We start from the raw sequence: 19,325 nt of genomic DNA on the forward strand, positions 1-19,325 counted from the left end.
CCCTCTGCCATGCCCCTCTGCTGCTGTTTGCAAGAGCAGGTGCTTTAGAGACACTGTGCTGGCTCTTCACCACCCAGGAAGTCCCCTGCACTAGAGGAATGCCCAGGTGACCAGTTCCGCTGGCTTTATGGCTCCTCGGGACCAGCAAAATGACACACAGGGAGCATCACGGAAAATCTGGCCAATCTCCATTTGTATTGAATTTATGACTGAGACGAGCCTTAACAGTAAGGCTGGGCTTGAGGGAACCAGTGGCTTCCAATATTGTCTTTGCCTTTAGTATTGTACCAAGATAGCTGTGTTTCTGCCTCATTCTACTTTCAAAACTCTCTCCCCCAACTTCCAAGTTCTTCACCTTTTTGAACCCAGATTGTATCAAGCGAGTGGAACTCTCACACGACAGAGTCACTGAAGTCAGTGCACGGGTGCCCTGTGTCATGTCTATGGCAGACATATTTTTCATACACATTCTTTCTCTAAGCCACAGGATGTATCTAGCCCGAGGTGCATTGGCAATTTATTTATGGTCTTTTTAGCATTCTCTTTTCCCTTGTCTCCATATTTCTGAAGCTTAACTGGAATGGTTCTGAGGCACACTTACCCTAAGTTAAAGTATTGAGTTCTGTGGAAGCAACAGCACATGCTACAAACCAAATGAGCTCTTACACTTACCTAATTTGTGAAATTTAAAGGTACATACTACAACTTTTTAACTACTTTTGTTCAGGTTTGGTTTAATTTTTAATAAAATATACAGTGGGTGTACCTTTACCCATATTAATGGGATATATGTTGCTATTGAATAGTAAATAACTGATGACACTGATAAACTATGCTAAATCTCCCATCAGCACGCTATGCAATACCCCTCCAGTCTGTCAAAACTCCTCTAACCTCACATCAATTTCACTTCAACCACACAAATCTATTTTCAGATCTACATACAGCTTTGCAACTGGTACTCCTAGGGCCAAAAAATGACATCCTGATATTGCATCATGACATCTTTTAATAGATTTTAAGGCCAGACGGGACCATTGTGATCCTCTAGTCTGACCTCCATAAATCATGATATATCAGAGCATATGCAGCCAAAAATTGGGACTGGCCCAAGAAATTGGGTCCACACATAAATCACCCTCTGACTCTGACATTGAAATATTTGGGTGGAAGATGCAACCTGAGTGCAAGGTAGTATGAATTAGTATTTATGACTTGCTATGTATTCTTTTATGTCCACATAATACACATCTCTCTGAAACAGCTGTTTTTTTAGCAGTGCACCGATTGCACTGGTGTGGTCCAGGAATGGCACCATTCCTCAGAATGCTTAAAATCAACATCTTTGTATTGAAATTTTCAGGTTAATTGGCCCATTCATTCCTCTGGGGGGAAAGGCAGGGCAAGGAAGAGTGGGAATGAAGGAGAAGAGCTTGCCCTGGACGGAACAGCAATGGCCTGTGTCCTATTCCCAGAACCGTGTGCATCTCAGGATATCCACAGGTTTTGGTGGACCAACCTCTTTCAGTTCCCCACTGTGGAAGAAGCAAGGTGGAAAACCTCAGCTCTGATGGAAATATTTCAAGGAAATTCCTTGAGATTCTCCTATTGAACTCCTATACTGCTGTTAATTTTTCCTGCAGATTTTCCTGATTGGCTTAAAGTTACTCAAATACTGTGATGATGGGTGACCTTAGAAAAAACCTAGATAGGTTGATTTTGGCCTTAGTTACAAAAAATTAGGAGGAGCAGCCCTGAGAGCTGTGTGTGTTTACAGGAGTCCATAGGTCTCTTCCACAGTTTTTTCATCTTTTTAATTATTTCATTAACAAAAAATTGTAATGAATGCACCATAGTTCTGTTCAGGTGAGGTATACCCGGAATGAATTTGGCTCTTTCTTTTTTCTTACAGATTAAACACTAAACAACAACATGCAATAGATGGAAAGCTTGGTAGATCATGGGGCATGACAGTATATAAAGAAGAGGACTAGGGTGAGGATTATTTCTGCAGTCTGATCAAGTAATTACATAGCGGTATTTGTATATACCATGAACACATGTTCATGTGATGAAATATTAAAGCTTTGTTTTGGTACAACTCTGCACTGGGTGTTTTTTACATCTACATGTGTAAAGAAGGGTATCTACACAATAGGAGAGACCCCAGGGAATGGTTTCCTGCATAGAGGATTGACACCTCAATAGAGATTGACTCTTTTTTTTTTTTTAATGGCATAAAGTCCTTTTTTCTTAAACAAAGCTTCCAGTATCAGTCCCCTGACTTCCTTGTAAATCTTTTACCTGCTTTTAATCTGTCTTAATTAATTAGTATTTTAATTAGTGTCTTAATTGCTTGTTTTGTGAGGTGACTGGAAAACTGACACGCACCATGCAAATTACTTTTATTATTTTAGGACTATTATAAAAGTCCTTTGAAGTGAATGAGAGTCTTTCCATTGGCTTCAAGGGGTTTTGAATTAAGCCCATAATGTACATTAAGGTTGTGATGCAAACTCAGTGTTCAGGCAGACATTCGGGGCCTGATTTTCCATTGCCTCACCCTCGGTGGGGAGTCATTTATTATCTGTGAAAACTGGGAGTGATATGCTACCAGCATTTTACACCCATTTTGCATAGGTGTAAAAGACAAAACAAGCAGCAAGGCTGAACTGGGCTTAAGCCTACTCCATCACAAGGTTTTAAATGACTTAACAGAGTTTGAATCCACATGATTTAAAAACTGTTACAACCAGTATTTGAACCTTACAGAATAGTCTCCAAGTACAGTTTTTAGAACACAGTCTGGAGTGCATAAGATGGTCGCCCCAGGCATCTCTTAATGCACAGCATGATAACAACAAGGTAAAAGTTTAGTGTCTGTTTCCAGACCAAGAATTTCAGTATGATTGAAAGTTTAAATACAATTGCTTTCATTTGAGTGCATGCTATTCTCAGTTATCAGTGCCCATCAGAATGGCTATCTGAATATAACTTTAAGATCAATGAATTTAGCTGTACTTGAATTTTGTTGTTGTTATCCAATATTTTTGTTTGAAGTATTACTCTTTCTTCTAAATCTTAAACAGAGAATTGAACACTTCAGTGCACTTATGAACCCCACATTATAAATATCTAGACAGACAGAATGTCCAGTATCACAGACCTGTGTTAACTGTTAATTTGCATATACATGCAGTGCTTGCTAGGGGTTGTCAAATACTCTTTGATCAGACAAAGACAGTTAATTGAAAAATATACACAGGTTACTATTTTTTCATTTACTTTGCTTGAGTGTCCAAAGTTACAGAGAACTACTTTAAACTTCAGGGGCCCAGCTAATATGTAAGTTAATCGGCAAAGATGTGTGGCAACAGGGTCTTGTGTGTACAGAACAAGGCCATGAGTCAGGTGAGGGCTAGATTCTATTCTAGCTCTGCCACAGACTTCCTATGTGAGCTTCCTATGTGAACTTGGGCAAGTCACTTAACCTCTCCATGCCTTAGTTTCCCCCTCTGTAAAATATGGAATTTTCTGTATTTTTCCCCTCTTTGATTTATTTTGTGTAAACTGCTCTCTCTGATCCTTTGAAGAGAATGAGATCCTCCCTTTTATTTTGATTATATCCTCACACACAAAAAAAGCTGCCTATGTAAAATCCTAGTGGAGGACAAGGCACGGGTAGTTTTGGTCATGACTAACTTAATCAAGGATAACCCCAGGTTTTTTTTTGGGGGGGGGGCGGGGGTACAAAACTGACCTCCACTATCTACATCAAGGCAGTAACTACTTATGCCTTGTCTCCACTAGTATTTTACATCAAGGTAATAGTTGTGATGTAAAAAAGCCCCCCACAGTTGTTTGTAATGAAGACATAGCTCCAGAAATAGGTAGAAGTGGTATGAGTGACAACCTCATTCTGGTTATGGACTGTAAGAGAGGCTATAGTCTCTGCTCTTAAGCAGTGTCACGGAAAAGCCTGAGGGTAAAGTGAGGGCAGCATAGACAAAGAAAGAAAACCTAAAGGAGATATGTACCGTCACAATCCTCCCAGGATACACAATTGGAGCCTGATTCTCAGCCCCTTTACACTGCGCTGGCAGTTTAATTTGAATCTGTGATCATTTAGATGTGCTTCAGTGCTTTGCCAAACTGGGGCCTTAAATGGATGGGGATTGAAATATTAAAAGCTGACTTCTACCTTCTGATTCACAAATTCAATTAGACTTTTTTTTAATTGAACCAGTATTTTTGGGTAAAATGTGGTCATTTTTCATGAATAAACATTTCCACAAAAGCAGCTTGATTTTTCTCAACATTTTCCATAATTTAATGAATACCCTGGGAAAATTTTGAGATTTAAAAAAAATTTTTTTTTTTATACCAGCTCTAGAGATTGATGAATCACTTGGAAAACGAAGGGAGAAAGTTTTCTTAGGCCATGTCTGTATTCAGAATTGCATCATTTTAAGTAAAAAAAAAAAAAAGTAAATTAATTAAACTATTGCAAAACACAATAAAGTATAAATTTTTAATGTGACTTGATCTTGTTATATATTGATTTATCTTAAATCTGTTGGTTACCAAGCTAAACTAAATCAATATAAACCAGATTTAAATTGAATTGAATAGCCACACTGTTTTGCACCAGTTTAACCAAATCTGTTCAGCATTACTTGTTTAGTTAAACTAGTGCAGCTATATAGACAAGCACACACTGAGGGCTAAGGTGCAGATTCTCTTCTAAATTTGGGAATGGTAGACCGGAGCAGCCAGCATATAGGCTTCTTGGGACTTCCTGTAAGCAAATAGAACACCCATAGACCCTCAGAAAACTAGACCTGACTGAATTAAGTGGGCCCTGAGGTTGCCTCTTACAGCACGAATGTCAAAGTGAAGATACATTGCCTAGTCTCTCCCAGAAGAGACAGACCCTCCTGACCACCCTTGCAACAAGAAAACACATCAGGATGGGGAAAGCAGCAGTTGTGTAAAAGTGGTGGTCTCTCTTCCTGAGGAAAAATGAGATTTGTGTTGCTTAGCAGCCAGACAGCCTGACCACTCAGGAAATGGCTTTTCCAGCTGAAAAATGGCCCTCTTAAACTAAGCCATAAACTTTTCTGAAGATGCTCAGATTAATTTACTCGGGCTTTAACATCAAACAGTAAATGACCTACTTAATTAGCCTGATTGTTTCATGACGATTTAGGAAACCCTAATTTGGATTATGGCTATACCCCCAAAATATTCTCACATTGAAGCTCTTGATCGTCCTCTTCATTCAGAAAGAAGGAACTTGTTTAACTATTTTGTAGACCTATAGTTTGGAAGATGTCTATAAATTTACCGCAAACCACAATCCATGTGAGTGAACTCCTATGAATGTTGGTAGGAATTGCAGACCTGGATCCCGAGCAGTGTATAACTCACAGAATGTAAACAACTCCATTCATGTACCATGAAAACAAAACTAATACCTGTTAAAGTCTCAGGTCCAGATTAATTTTGGCTCTTTCTTGCCTTTTTGCACCTTTCTGGTGATGCAAAGCAGCTGTAAACGCATTGTGATCAGCCCGTTAAGCTGGGTTTATGGCTGCTTTTTGTTATCAGAGTGGCGCAAAGCAGCCAGACTATACTGGTGAATCTGATCCTCAGTTTGCTTCTGTGTGTTTTAAATGCCATAGGATAATTTTTGAGTCTATGAGGGTCATTGTAATTCTGAAGTTTTTCTTTGCTCTAACCTCCGGAGAACTCTTGTGTGGTGACCTCACGAAACCCAGAAGCAATGCCATAAAGGGAGTTTCTAGTGCTGATAGCTGCCCCTTTGGATATGAAAAGGACACACACAAAAGCTGGGCCCTTTTAACATATTTCAGATGCCCTGTGGGATTAACTGCCGTCCATAGCCTTGTCCTTTTTAGTCTGCCAAATTCTTATCTTGAATTTACAGTATGCCTGACAGCTGTATTTGCTGTTTCTTTTATATTTTCTGTCACTTCTGCCCTCCTAGCAGAATTCTGTTAAATTCTGAATGAAAACTTTTTGCTGAGGTTGAATGTGAAGAACAACATACTATCAACATGCACTAATGCAATTACCTGTGATTTTAGAGAGAACCTAACGCTATTAGAAAAGTTTGTTGTAACTGATGCTGACAGACTAGGGGCCAGCTCATGCCAGAGCCCCAGGCCAATTCACTTGTGTATTAGTATAGCTCAAAGTGATTGTTAAATGTATACAAGTGTACTTGGTGTTTAAACTTCATGAAAATGAGTGGGATGTTACTAGCATTGTTTTCAATTATCTGTATCCCATTATAGTGTAATAGCAAACATTTACATTGTGTATACCCTGTAACTAAATAATCCATCAAAGGAGAAAGAAACCTTGTGAAATGCAAATGAAGAACTTTAACAGAAAAGTGCTAATTTCTGAGCAAGTGGTCATTGTGTGTGATGATCGGAGGTCAAAGACTCAAAATGCATTCCTCACTCTCTGTCATCAAAGGAAAAGCCCACGTGGCTAGTGACTCAGTCAGCTTGTTTTCTGTGAGAAGAAGCTATAAGTATGGATTCAGGGAAAGATCCTGGATCTCTGGACTGTTTGGACTCTTATAGGGAAGTGTACCAGATACAAAGCCGAGATCCCCACCGAGAATATCGGTACAATTAAAAGACTTTTGGGAAACTGGCAGTTTATTACATCACTGCCGCCATTTGTAATTACAAACTGTGACTCACCTGTGCATATGTTTTACCTGCTTTAACCTCTCAATAACTCTTATTTCCTTTTCTTAGCTAATAAACCTTTAGTTAGTTTACTATAGAATTGGCTACCAGCGTTGTCTTTGGTGTAAGATCTAGAGTACCAATTGATCTGGGGTAAGTGACTGGTCTCTTGGGACTGGGAGCAACCTGATGTGGTGTGATTTTAGTTTTAAGTGACCTTTTATCACAAAGTCCAGCTTTCTGGATGGCAAGGTAGACTGGAGAGTCTAAGCGGGCTTTCTATGACTCCATGGAAAGACTGATACAGTAATCCAGGAGTTCACATTTGTCACTGGTGTGGTGAAATCTAATTATACAACACACCACCAGCTTGGGGTGTCTGCCTTGTTTTCCAACAATAGGCACTCACAGCTGTGAGCTCTCCAGACAGCATGACAGTAACATGGTTATCCTTCAATGCAGTTTAATAAGATGGTATATCCGAAAAGAAATATTAAAACTTAAGACAACTGAGGACCAAAGGGAAAAGTAAAAGAAACTCATCTGTCCACCAGAGCTGCCTTTGCCAGCAAGATTTTTCAGAGTCTTGCATAGGAGGGTATTTAAGTATGTTTGACATCTGAACATCTATTGAACGAGCTAATTAATCTAAAAGATCAAGTTCATTTAAATAAAAACTCGGGGTGTGTGTGTGGGGGGGGTAATCCGGCCCCAATTGAAGTCAATAGGACCATGATTTCATCCCAGTTGTTCATAAAAGCCACATTCTCCAAAGGGGAAAACTTAAAGTAACAGAAAGCAAAAGATCAAAATGAGACTGAATGAACAAAACAATCATTTCCAAAATCAGCTGTTCCAATTCAGACTCTCCATTTTAATTGGTCAAAGATCAAAGACACAAGGATAATAAATTTATATACTAGTAGATAAATATAAAGGTCCTTGGAATTCAAAAGGGGCTTGATTCTTCAGCACTGCTTCTCAGAAGGACTCAGAACTGCTGTTTCTGATCTACAGGCAAAAATGTTCACCGATTAACTTATTCCCAAGGAGTTAGGAGTGAAGAAGCCCTTGACCTGTGTGATGCACGTGTACGCTTTGGCACAGATCATCCCTTCCGCTTTTGAAAGCGGAGATGACTGAGATCTAGCGAATCTCTTCTGAGGGACAGGGAAAGCAGCTCAGTGCCATCATCCTATCCTTCCCTGGCCCCCGCAGAAGTCCCTTTGTTGAAGTTCCATGGTGTGTTGAGATGGGGCTGGAGGTGAATCTGAGGATCCAAGATCTCTCTGGAACATCATCCTCAGTGGTCCCCTTGGATTTCCGTTAAGAAATGGAAATGTCGCTGCTTAAGTGAGATTAACTCCTGCTGGGTCCACTCAGTGTCTGATACTGAGCAGTGGTAGGAGTACCCAGCCAATGGTGGCATTGACCCATGATATCCAGGGTGAGGGAGCCAGCAGAGCCATGCAGAGGGCTCAGCTACTTTTCTTGTATCTGTGGATGTGGAGATGCCCATTCTGCAACTCCCCAAAGCTCTTCCAGCTGAGGAGGGGTGGGGTCAGTTTCTTGAAAACTGTGAAGTACTTTCAGTCCCCAATGGCCCTTTCCCATGTGTTGCTCCATGAGAGAAGGTGATATAGCCCTTTGTTAGGTAACACTTTTTAACTGTGACAGTTAAAGGTAAATTGCAAACTGGAATTTTGGGTTCCCTAAACAGACTGTAGCGATGCACTGTGCGCCTGTGATGCCGCCATTAACATGAAGCATGATTATGGGCCTGGCCTAGTGACATGGAGACAGAAGCAAAATCAGCCAGAGACCCCCAGGTTTTAGAACAACTTTGTGATCCTCATTTACTCTGCTTGTGGGTATCATGTGGATCATGGAGGTGACCTATTTGGTCTCAGAATGATAGGGCACAGAAGAGCAGACTGTTTGAGTTGCTCTGCTTCATGCTATGTGCTCTAAAGTGCCAGCCATGGAGCAGCATTGACAGCAGATTAGGGCCAGTGGAAAGCAGTCCTTGTTGCTTTTGTACAGGTTTTGAAATCCCAGTATTGTTTTAGTTATGAGCTCAAATCTACCAATAAAGGTCTCTCGGCCAAATGAAACAAAAAGAGAAGCTCCTCTACTGAAAATATGTTGTTGCTAGGGCTGTCAATTAATCACGGTTAACTCATGCAATTAACTCAAAAAAATAAATCGCAATTAAAAAAATTAATTGGGATTAATCACAGTTTTAATCACACTGTTAAACAACAATGGAATACCAATTGAAATGTAGTAAATATTTTTGGATGTTTTTCTACATTTTCAAATATATTTCAATTACAACACAGAGTACAAAGTGTACAGTGATCACTTTATATTATTTTTATTACACGTATTTGCACTGTAAAAATGATAAAAGAAATAGTATTTTTCAATTCCCCTCATACAAGGACTGTAGAGCAATCTCTTTATCGTGAAAGTGCAATTTACATCTGTAGATTTTTTTGATACATAATTGCTCTCAAAAAGAAAGCAATATAAAACTTTAGAGCCTACAAGTCCACTCAGTCCTACTTCTTGTTCAGCTAATTGCTCAGACAAACAAGTTTGTTTACAATTACAGGACATAATGCTGTCTGCTTCTTATTTATAATGTCACCTGAATGTGAGAACAGGACATGCTTCTATGCTGACGACCCTTGTTAAAAAAATAATGAGTTAATTAAATTTGTGACTGAACTCCTTGGGGGAGAATTGTATGTCTCCTGCTCTGTGTTTTACCCACATTCTGCCACATATTTTATGTTATAGCAGTCTCGGATGATGACACAGCACATGTTCATTTTAAGAACACTTTCACTGCAGATTTGCCAAAACGCAAAGAAGATACCAAGGTGAGATTTCTAAAGATAGCTATAGCAATTGACCCAAAGTTTAAGAAACTGAAGTGCCTTCCAAAATCTGAGAGAGATGAGGTGTGGAACATGCTTTCAGAAGTCTTAAAAGAGCAACACTCTGATGTGGCAACTACAGAACCCGAATTACCAGAAAAGAAAATCAACCTTCTGCTGGTGGCATCTGACTCAGATGTTGAAAATTAACATGTGTCGGTCCGCATTGTTTTGGATTGTTATCGAGCAGAACCTGTCATCATCATGGACGCATGTCCTCTGGAATGGTGGTTGAAGCATGAAGGGACATATGAATCTTTAGCGCATCTGGCACGTAAATATCTTGCTATGGCGGCTACAACATTGCCATGTGAATGCCCGTTCTCACTTTCAAGTGACATTGTCAACAAGAAACAGGCAGCATTATCTCCTGCAAATACAAACAAACTTGATTGTCTGAGTGATTAGTTGAACAAGAAGTAGGACTGAGTGGACTTGCAGGCTCTAAAGTTTTACATTGTTTTATTTTTGAGTGACGTTATTGTTTGTATATAATTCTACAACTGTAAGTTCAACTTTTATGATAAAAAGATTGCACTACAGTACTTGTAATGGGGGAATTGAAATACTATTTCTTTGTTTTTTGCAATGCAAATATTTGTAATACAAATACATATAAAGTGAGCACTGTACACTTTTGTATTCTGTGTTGTAATTGAAATCGATATATTTGAAAATGCCGGCAACATCCAACAATATTTAAATAAATGGTATTTCTTTTTTGTTTAACAGCGTGATTAATCGTGATTAATTTTTTTAACTGCGTGATTAATTGTGATTAATTTTTTTAATTGCTTGACAGCCTTAGCTGTTGCTTTGTTTTGAATATCATTAAATAACAGCCATGTGACAGACTGGCCATATCATGTAATATCCTGAACAAACCTTAAGACAAACTTTATTGAATTAGGGTTAATACCTTTAGGGTGCATTGTATTAAAAATGCCGTTGTGTATGTGTTGTGGCATTGTATGTACCTTCTCTAGTAGGAAGGAAGGATGCTATCAGCCTTTGAAGCCACCCCCTGGGGGGAGATATGTATACTAGTGTTATGTAGGGCCAGGGAAGGTTAAACAATGACCTGTAAGCAACCCTTAAGGACATATCAGAAAGGTATTACAATGGCAAACAGGGCCATTCTTGTTGTAGATAGTTATCAAGGCCTTGTTAAATAGACTAGACTCTAACCCATTTGCTGGTATTTTTAGAGAATCAAAGAATAAGTGCTAAATGTGTCTCTGTTTACTTGCCTAGAACTCTAACAATGTGATCTAATTAGCTTGTAGATGCTAAATCCTGTTTCTATCTTATAATACTTCATTACTGTATTCTATTGACTGGGAGATCAAAAGTGGATATTATCATTTAGATGGGATGGGTGGTGTAATATTGTTGTCCTAATCTCCCCTCAAAGCTTGTAATTCCACCTAGTAAACCACCTGTGAACTATCCTGATAGTTTGAATGGCTATTGCTAAAGGTATTGTCTGAGAAAGAACTCATTGAACAGAGATCACAAACTGTTGGCTCGCTTTAATCAAAGCTCACCTGGCAGAGTTGCTTGTCATCGCCCAGCCTGCTTCAACTATAAAGGAAGTCTCAGGGCTGATCCTTTTCATCTCACGTCTGCTTAAATTTTAATGGGGAAGGTCTAAGCCATAGGACCGAGGTCACCAGGCAGTTGCCTGGATTATCCTGGAACTCTCATGGAAAAACTCTAACAGACTCTACACCTGAAATGCCTATTGGACTATAACCTATCGAATTGATTCCAGAGAGACTTTTACAAGCCAGCAGCTATAACATCACTGCTATGATCCTGATCTATGACCACTGAAAGTCATTTGTATGTATATTGATCCTGTAACCATTTATAACTCTCTTCTTTCTTTTTCCTTTTATTAATAAAGCTTAAATTTAGTTATCAAGGACTGGCTGTAAGCATGTATTTGAGTAAGATCTGAAATATTCATTGACCTGTGGAGTAATGTGTCTGATCCTTTGGGATTGAAAGAACTTGGTTTATGGTGAATAGGGTTTTTAATAACCTCTTATTATACATGATCAGTTGTCCAGATGGAAACCAAAGGCTGGGCTGTCTAAAGGGGGCTATGGTTTTGGCTTCTTGTTAACCACATGGTAAGGCAGTTTTGATACTGGTTGCTGAATCTAATTATAGTGTAATCTGCCAGTTTTGGGAATATCTGCTCCATTTCTCACAGCCTGCCCTGACTGTGGCATTCTTAGTGTGGCCCACCCAGGCATAATGGTCACTAGTTCAAACTGGATTCTCCAGAGGCCAAGATACAAAGAAAAGACTTTTGGATAAAAGCCTGGATTTTAAGATGACTCATGTCCTTCCTAATCCAGCAAATGGACAGGACCCCTGGTCCATGGAGGGCTGCTGTCCTTAGGGGAGGATTGGAAGGACTGGGCTTACTAAGGCCTCATAAAACAAAGTGATTGTTCTGAGCTGAAGCTCCGATGAACTTGTAACCACAAAGAACCCCATAGTCTGGACTGATGCCAGGTAAACTCATTAGCCTGCATGTACATTCTTTTATTGTTTCTAACATTTTCTTTGTAATGCTTTTTACCTTAAGAATAAAGTATGCTTGGCTAGAAATAGCTGTGTGGGTAACTTGTATCTATAACAATCACTCTGCTATCAGTCTCTGAGGAGAAAGCAAGTGGGTCTGTTTAGGGCAGGCAGACTGTCTTTGCTGGGAAATACCCAGTGAAGGGTGGGAACTGTGCAGCCTGGACATATCCTGGTCTGAAGAGAGTGAGATGTGGGTCTCCACCCAAGAGAGGCAACAGCTTGGGAGCTAGAAGCCTGAGAGTGGTTGCCCTGACTGGACCACTGAGAGGACATACAGGTGTAGTTGTCTGAACTGTGACAATGCAATCTACTATAAAGAAAGTACTAGCTCATTTGAAGTAGAAAGTTGGTTTTCCGCAAAGCTAGTCTGCAGAAGTCTAGTTCTTCTGCCTGGCTGTCTTTGACACATGAGTAGCTGTTTAAGTCTGAACATTATAATTGCACTGATAGCTTGATGAGAGCCTTCCATGGATTGCTGGATTACTGGGAGAGAGGAGTTGTTGCTCTAGCTGCAGTTGTTAGAATTGGGTGGCTAACTGGTGAGACAGGTGTTTCCAATTAAAGAAATGGATAATCGCCCAGAATTGAACAAGAGAAGGGAAAATGTTTGAATAGTACAAATAATATTTAGAGGATGCAGCTATTAAATAAAATGCAGTTCCTGCTTTACTCGAGTGAGGGTAATTTAGACTTACTCCGTAAAATTTTGTCTGATATTTTCATAAGCAGCATATAAGTTTCAAATGAACCTTTTGTCTTCTTTTCTAACCATTTTGGATGTTACTTTGATTAGAAAACTTTGGTTACTCTGGTAGTGTGTTCATTTAAGTGTCCATTTAAATCTAATAGTCTCCTAAGCCAAACAGACTAGTTCTTTCCACCTGCTAAGGAAGCTCCTTAAAAGAAACATCTCTTGAAATGAGAATGACTGTGGACCTTGCAGCATTCAGAATCCAATGCAACTCCTCCTATCCCCCAAACACAGGCTGACCCACTCCACCACACACCAACATTCCTCATTCTCTGTATTTAATAATTGCCCCAAACAAACAAAAATGCCAGCAAGGAAAGTTAAAGATACTGTTGTCATTTGTACTCTTGGCAGGGGCTCAGCTACTATAGTGAAGGGGGCATAAGGTGATAGAACACGAACACCAGGCAAGACTATAAAAATGATAGCTCAGAATTGAAACGGAAGAAATACCAAAGACTGTACATCTTTTGTATTCCATCCCTTCTTGAGAGGCTGGTGAGCCAACCCAGAATTGAAACTAGTTCAGTCCTAATTCTATTTGGAATGTATTTCAAGTAAATAAACTTTGGTCACACCATGGGGGCACTACAGTATAATCTATTTCCACCTATTTCCATAATCTATTTCTATTTCCTTTGGAGAGGCTTGGCTGTAAGCAATTCTGATTCCTTTCCCCTCTGTCACCTCCATCCCCTTAAGAAGTAATTTAAGAACATAAACATCGCTTCTTTGAAGAGCAATAAGAAAATTTGGCCAAAAACCTGTAAACCAAGCAAGGCTTATTTGAAAAGAGAAGAGTCTGAGAGATGCTGTGAGGGCTAGAATTGCTAATATCCATATCAAACGGAGGCATTTGTTAGGATAGGGCAATCATAAGGGGGGAAGTATGGCAACCGATTAGCGTGGAAGCAAAAAGACAATAAATCATTCAATGAACAGGGCTGTAGTTAAGAGCAGATACAGCTTTCTACCATGTGTGCTTAGCCAATAGCCTCATTTGCTATATAAAGAACATTTTATGTGCACATTTGACTGCTTTTCACACACATTTTCTACAGCTAGTGAGCATGTTTGTTTATATATCTATAAACCCTTCTGCAAATATTGGTCTCAAGCTGTCCATGTGTCAGAAATATAAATGAGTTCTATTACAAATATATTTGTATCATTCTCCATATGAACCCAAAGATGTTTATATAACTTTGCCATGCAATTTCCTGTGTTGCCTTTTATTTTTAACACACAAAAAATGTTTATAATAGCTACTGTCTCGCTTTTCATTTTCACGAGGGGGGAATTGCCATTGTGTTTTCTAGTGCCCCCCTCTGCCCCGTCCCCGTGGTCACATAATAATGCATGTAGGTTATTAGTGTTGGTGCCCATGTTTTGTGTCTCACTAAATAGTTGCCTTCACCAGAAGGCAAAGGGTTTAAACCTTCAAAAGCATTTGGGGGGCTTGTAAAAAGAAGAACAGCCACAGTAAAGTTTTAAAACTTTGTTTAAATATAATCCCTGTCCCCACCGACCCACTTAAGCAGCCCAGTATTACCTTTTAGACATGCTCCTCTAGCAGATAGATTTGAGGCTCTTTGGATCTAAAAAATCTACCCAAGTCCTACGTGGAAAACAGACACTCCAAATAGGAGTTCTGGTTCATATTCAGTCACAGTAAACATGTTCATAGTGTTTAAAAAAAAAAAAGTCTCTAATTCTTCTGTAAAATAATATACAATCAATGGTGACATTTTAATATAAACCAGACTTATGACCTGTTGGCTAATATTAATCAGTGATAACCCAAATTGTCTGCATCATGCAAGTTGTGTTCCTACCGGATGGCTTGTCTATGCCAGAGACAGGAAGGAAAATAGAACGTGTATTCCCCCTTCAAAGTGGAGATCTCCTTTAAGGCACTTGGGAACATTACATTCTGCTTCCCAGGACTGTACAAACATGGGCCAGATCCTCCGTAGTGGAGTAGCCACAGTGTACCATGCCACCAGTGTAATCTGGGATCCTAAAAGTGGTTTAACTGGCGCAGGAAGGATCACCTCCCTAATTTTGTAGTGATATGGAATTGACATAGGCACTCTTATGCCTCACCCATCCCCACTTGCTCTCAGAACTGGAGTGAAAATAGAACATAACCTGTGCAAAGAGGGTATGGCTTGGATGTCACTCAAGTATGCCAGTTCTTGGATGAATGTGTGGCTCCCTGTAACTGCTGGAGCTCATCACAAGTTGAAGCAAGTCTCAGACTGCTTCAAAAAGGTACAAAGGGACCAGCACTACATAGCACTGCATCAGGAGAGTGCAGAGTTGAACTTTAAACTAGCTTTGCACACCACTCCCCTGGATAGGGCTCCATCCAGGGATCCGGCCTGTACTCTCAACTGCAGTATTTGTGCCTGGCTAGAATGGGACATCTTAGGCATTTCTGAATACCCTTCTGGGCAGGGTAGATTATATTGAGCGTTTCTTTTTTGGTCTGAGCAAATTTCTGTTGTGTTTTACTCAGTGCTTGGAAACACATGCCAACGAGTGACACTTTTGCAGAAAGATAGCGCTCCATTTCATGTGCATTTGCATTGATTGAGATTTTAGGGTATTTGTTAATTTCAAAATACCAAGGCTCCTGTAAAATATTTGTTTTAAACTCCCAAAAGCATTTCTGTTGCTAGTCGTCCTACTGCCATTCTGTCCTGTCCTCTATCTGCATTTTGAGTGGAACTCTTAATTATGACAAACTAGGGATGAATTTGCTTAGATATGCTGACATACTCGTGAATCTCTGAAAGGCCTCCTTGTTTTGGGATCTGTTTGTACAATTGCCATCTTTCTACGCTCTGATCAAAATCTTTTGTTACTCAGGCTGTGGTCATGTGTAACTAATCTCATTCTCCCTGATCAGCATTTTTCCTGTTCCTTTTTTCTCTCTCGCTGCAAACTATAACAGTCTCTCATTGTGGTGTGCTTCATTTTGCCTCAAATCAGCAGATAATGAACAGTCATATCCTTCAAGTATAAATTCTGAAAGATCTGGGATTCTCAAAGACCCAGTATGGCCGTTCTTATGTAATACTTTGGTACTGAGACACAGCAGGAGACAAGTCACTTTAACATAGATCTACTAAAAGGGAAATGGAAACTGCAGAGCTTTGCAGTTTCTGTACTTTGGATTGGCTCAAACCCTTGCATTGGCCCAAACCCTTGCATCCAACACTGAACACACTTCTGCATTATGAAATCTGACATGGTCTTCTCAGCTGTTCTCCTGAGGCAGTGCTGCTGTTTGGTGCCTGTATTCAAATCCTTTGGTTCTATACGAATCCTTAACTAGTTTGGTTTTACTACAATGACTGTACTAGTATCAGAGGGGTAGCCGTGTTAGTCTGGATAAGTAAAAGCAGCAAAGAGTCCTGTGGCACTTTATAGACTAACAGACGTATTGTAGCATGAGCTTTTGTGGGTGAATACCCACTTCTTCGGATGCATGTTATGGGTATTCACCCACAAAAGCTCATGCTACAATACGTCTGTTAGTCTATAAAGTGCCACAGGACTCTTTGCTGCAATGACTATACTGTTAATCTAGGCCTTAAAAGTTAGGTCAACATACTTGTGGTGCTCAGTAGGAATGTGATGTGTAGACATGGCCTTAGTCAGTGGTATTTGTATTTGCTCAATAACATCTAATTTTACCACCTGCTTGAGTTCGGCTTTTACTTTCCATCAGTCTAGTGTGATTTTGCTTGATGCATATATTTTTGACAGCACAAGGGGAGCCATATCAATAGGATGTATTAAAGGATCCCAGTCCATTTATCAAGTCATCAAATTATTTAAGAATACCTTTTTGCATCCTGCTCAGTAGACAAGTTATACACTCATTTGACCATTTACCTTTTCATCTTCAGCTCAAGCATCTATGGATCTTTCTGTTTCATCATTTCAAATTCTACCAAGAAGTATTTGTTCTTCTCTATACATGCCTGTGTGGCATTGCCACATGGGCTCATTTTATTTCTATTAAATGAAACAAGTTTTGTTTGCAGTTTGAACATGCATCAGTCACTAATCGTTTTGTGTGAGCTTGCTGTGATTACATTGCATTTAGCCCCACTATCTATTTTGAGATTTGCTTTCTGTTCATTTATTTCCAGTCTCACAGACCAGCTTGCAGTAGGACCTTGCTTTGTAAATGTATTAAGAGACCCAACAAATAATTCTTTGTGTTGTCATTATCAGAGATTTGAGCTCCAGTTGTTTATCCATAATGGATTTTATTTTTATATTTCCTTGCAAAAGGTGCTGAGCAACATAAGTGAATGAAGCCGTTACTAGCAGGGTCCCTCAGGGTTCAGTTCTTGGTCCAATACTATTCAATATTTTTATCAGTGATATAGATGATGAGATGAAATCTTTTGCTGGTTAAATTTGCAGGTGACATGAAGATTGATGGAGTAGTAAATAAGGAGGAGGACAGGTTACTGTTACATAGTGATCTGAATTGTCTGCTTAAATGATCACAATCCTACAAAATGTGTTTCAATACAGATGAATGCAAGGTAATACATATAGGAAGAAAGAAATCAATCTATGCCTACAGGACAGGAGACTGTCTTGGAAAGCAGAGACTCAGAAAAGGACTTTGGGGGTGTCATTATAGAACAGGGGTCGGCAACCTTTCAGAAATGGTGTTCCAAATCTTCATTTATGCATTCTAATTTAAGGTTTCACGTGCCAGTAACACATTTTAACATTTTTAGAAGGTCTCTCTCTATAAGTCTATAATATATAACTAAACTATTGTTGTATATAAAGTAAATACGGTTTTTAAAATGTTTAAGAAGCTTCATTTAAAATTAAATTAAAATGCAAAGCCCCCCGGACCAGTGGCCAGGACCCGGGCAGTGTGAGTGCCACTGAAAATCAGCTCGCGTGCCGCCTTTGGCATGCATGCCATAGGTTGCCTACCCCTGTTGTAGAACAAACTCAACATAAGCCTTCCATGCTATGCTGTGACTAAAAGGGCTAATGCAATCCTTGGATGAAGAAAAAAGAAAATATCAAGTAGAAGTAGGCAAGTGATCTTGCCTCTGTGTGCAGCAGCACACAGCACTGATGAGACTGTTACTAGAGTACTGTGACCAGTTCCAGAATACAGTGCCACACTCCAAGAAGGATATGGAAATACTCGAGAGAGTTCAAAGGAGGTCCACAAAAATGACCCAGTGGCTGGAAAACAAGCCTTTTGATGAGAGGCTTAAGGAGCTCGGTCTATTCAGTTTGTGACAGAGAAGGTTGAGAGGTGACTTGATCATTGCGCATGGTTATTATTTACACATGCAACAGATATCTGACAGTGAGGGGCTTTTCAGTCTTTCAGACAAAGGCATAACAAGATCCAGTGGCTGTAAGTTGAATTTAGATTAATTCAACCTTGAAATAAGATGGAATTTCTAGCAGTGAGAGTAATTAAACATCGGAATAGCTTACCAGGGGAGGCGGTGGACTCTCAGTCTCTTGGGGTCTTTAAAACAAGTTTAGATATCTTCCCAAAAGATATGCCTTTATCCAGTTTCTGGTAACAATTCCATGGCCTGTGTATACAGGATGATGATAGTGGCCCCTTTTGTCCTTAGAGTCTTTAAATCTATGACTCTATTGCTTTTATTGAATATGTGACACTGCTCCCCTCATCCTGTATGCCTTTCCATTGTTTATATGCCATGTTGTTGTAGCCATGTTGGTTCCAGGATATTAGAGAGACAAGGTGGGTGAGGTAATAACTTTTATTGGACCAACTTCTGTGGGTGAGAGAGACAAGCTTCCAGAGCTACAGAGAGCTCTTCTTCAGGTCTGGGAAAGGTACTAAAAATGTCTTGGCTAAATGCAAGATTGAACAGATAGTTTAGCTTTAGCTGTATACACCTATTTTAAGGCTCCTGTACACTGCCAGAAAGGTAGAAAGGGGCCTTAGCATAAATGAGAATCAAGTCCTTGATATTTTGAATCTAAAGTAAAACCACCTAAAAGTTAAAACAAAACAAATGTTAAAAAATAAAGTGTTAAGTTGAACATATTATCATTTCATAGTCGATGCAAACATCTTTTGGGAATTCCAAGGTAGAAGTTTGCACATACCAGGCAGTTCTTTTTGCATTACCCATGAATAATTGGGAACAGCAGGTTCTACGGTATTTGCACATTATGTCTAATCAGGGATTCAGATTAGATTTTTACAAAGCATTGTAAAGCAGTTTATCACACTAGGTTCTACAGGCTTGATTTACG

The 19,325-nt window shown here is 39.5% G+C and overlaps 1 protein-coding gene across 3 annotated transcripts in view; it reads right to left on the reverse strand.

Moving 5' to 3' along the window:
• KCNJ6 (potassium inwardly rectifying channel subfamily J member 6) overlaps positions 1-19,325 on the reverse strand; it is a 217,594-nt gene that overhangs the window by 42,129 nt on the left and 156,140 nt on the right. The gene's annotated exons all lie outside the window — the stretch shown is intronic.

The sequence above is a fragment of the Malaclemys terrapin genome, chromosome 1 (assembly GCF_027887155.1).
Source record: "Malaclemys terrapin pileata isolate rMalTer1 chromosome 1, rMalTer1.hap1, whole genome shotgun sequence".
NCBI lineage: Eukaryota > Metazoa > Chordata > Testudines > Emydidae > Malaclemys > Malaclemys terrapin.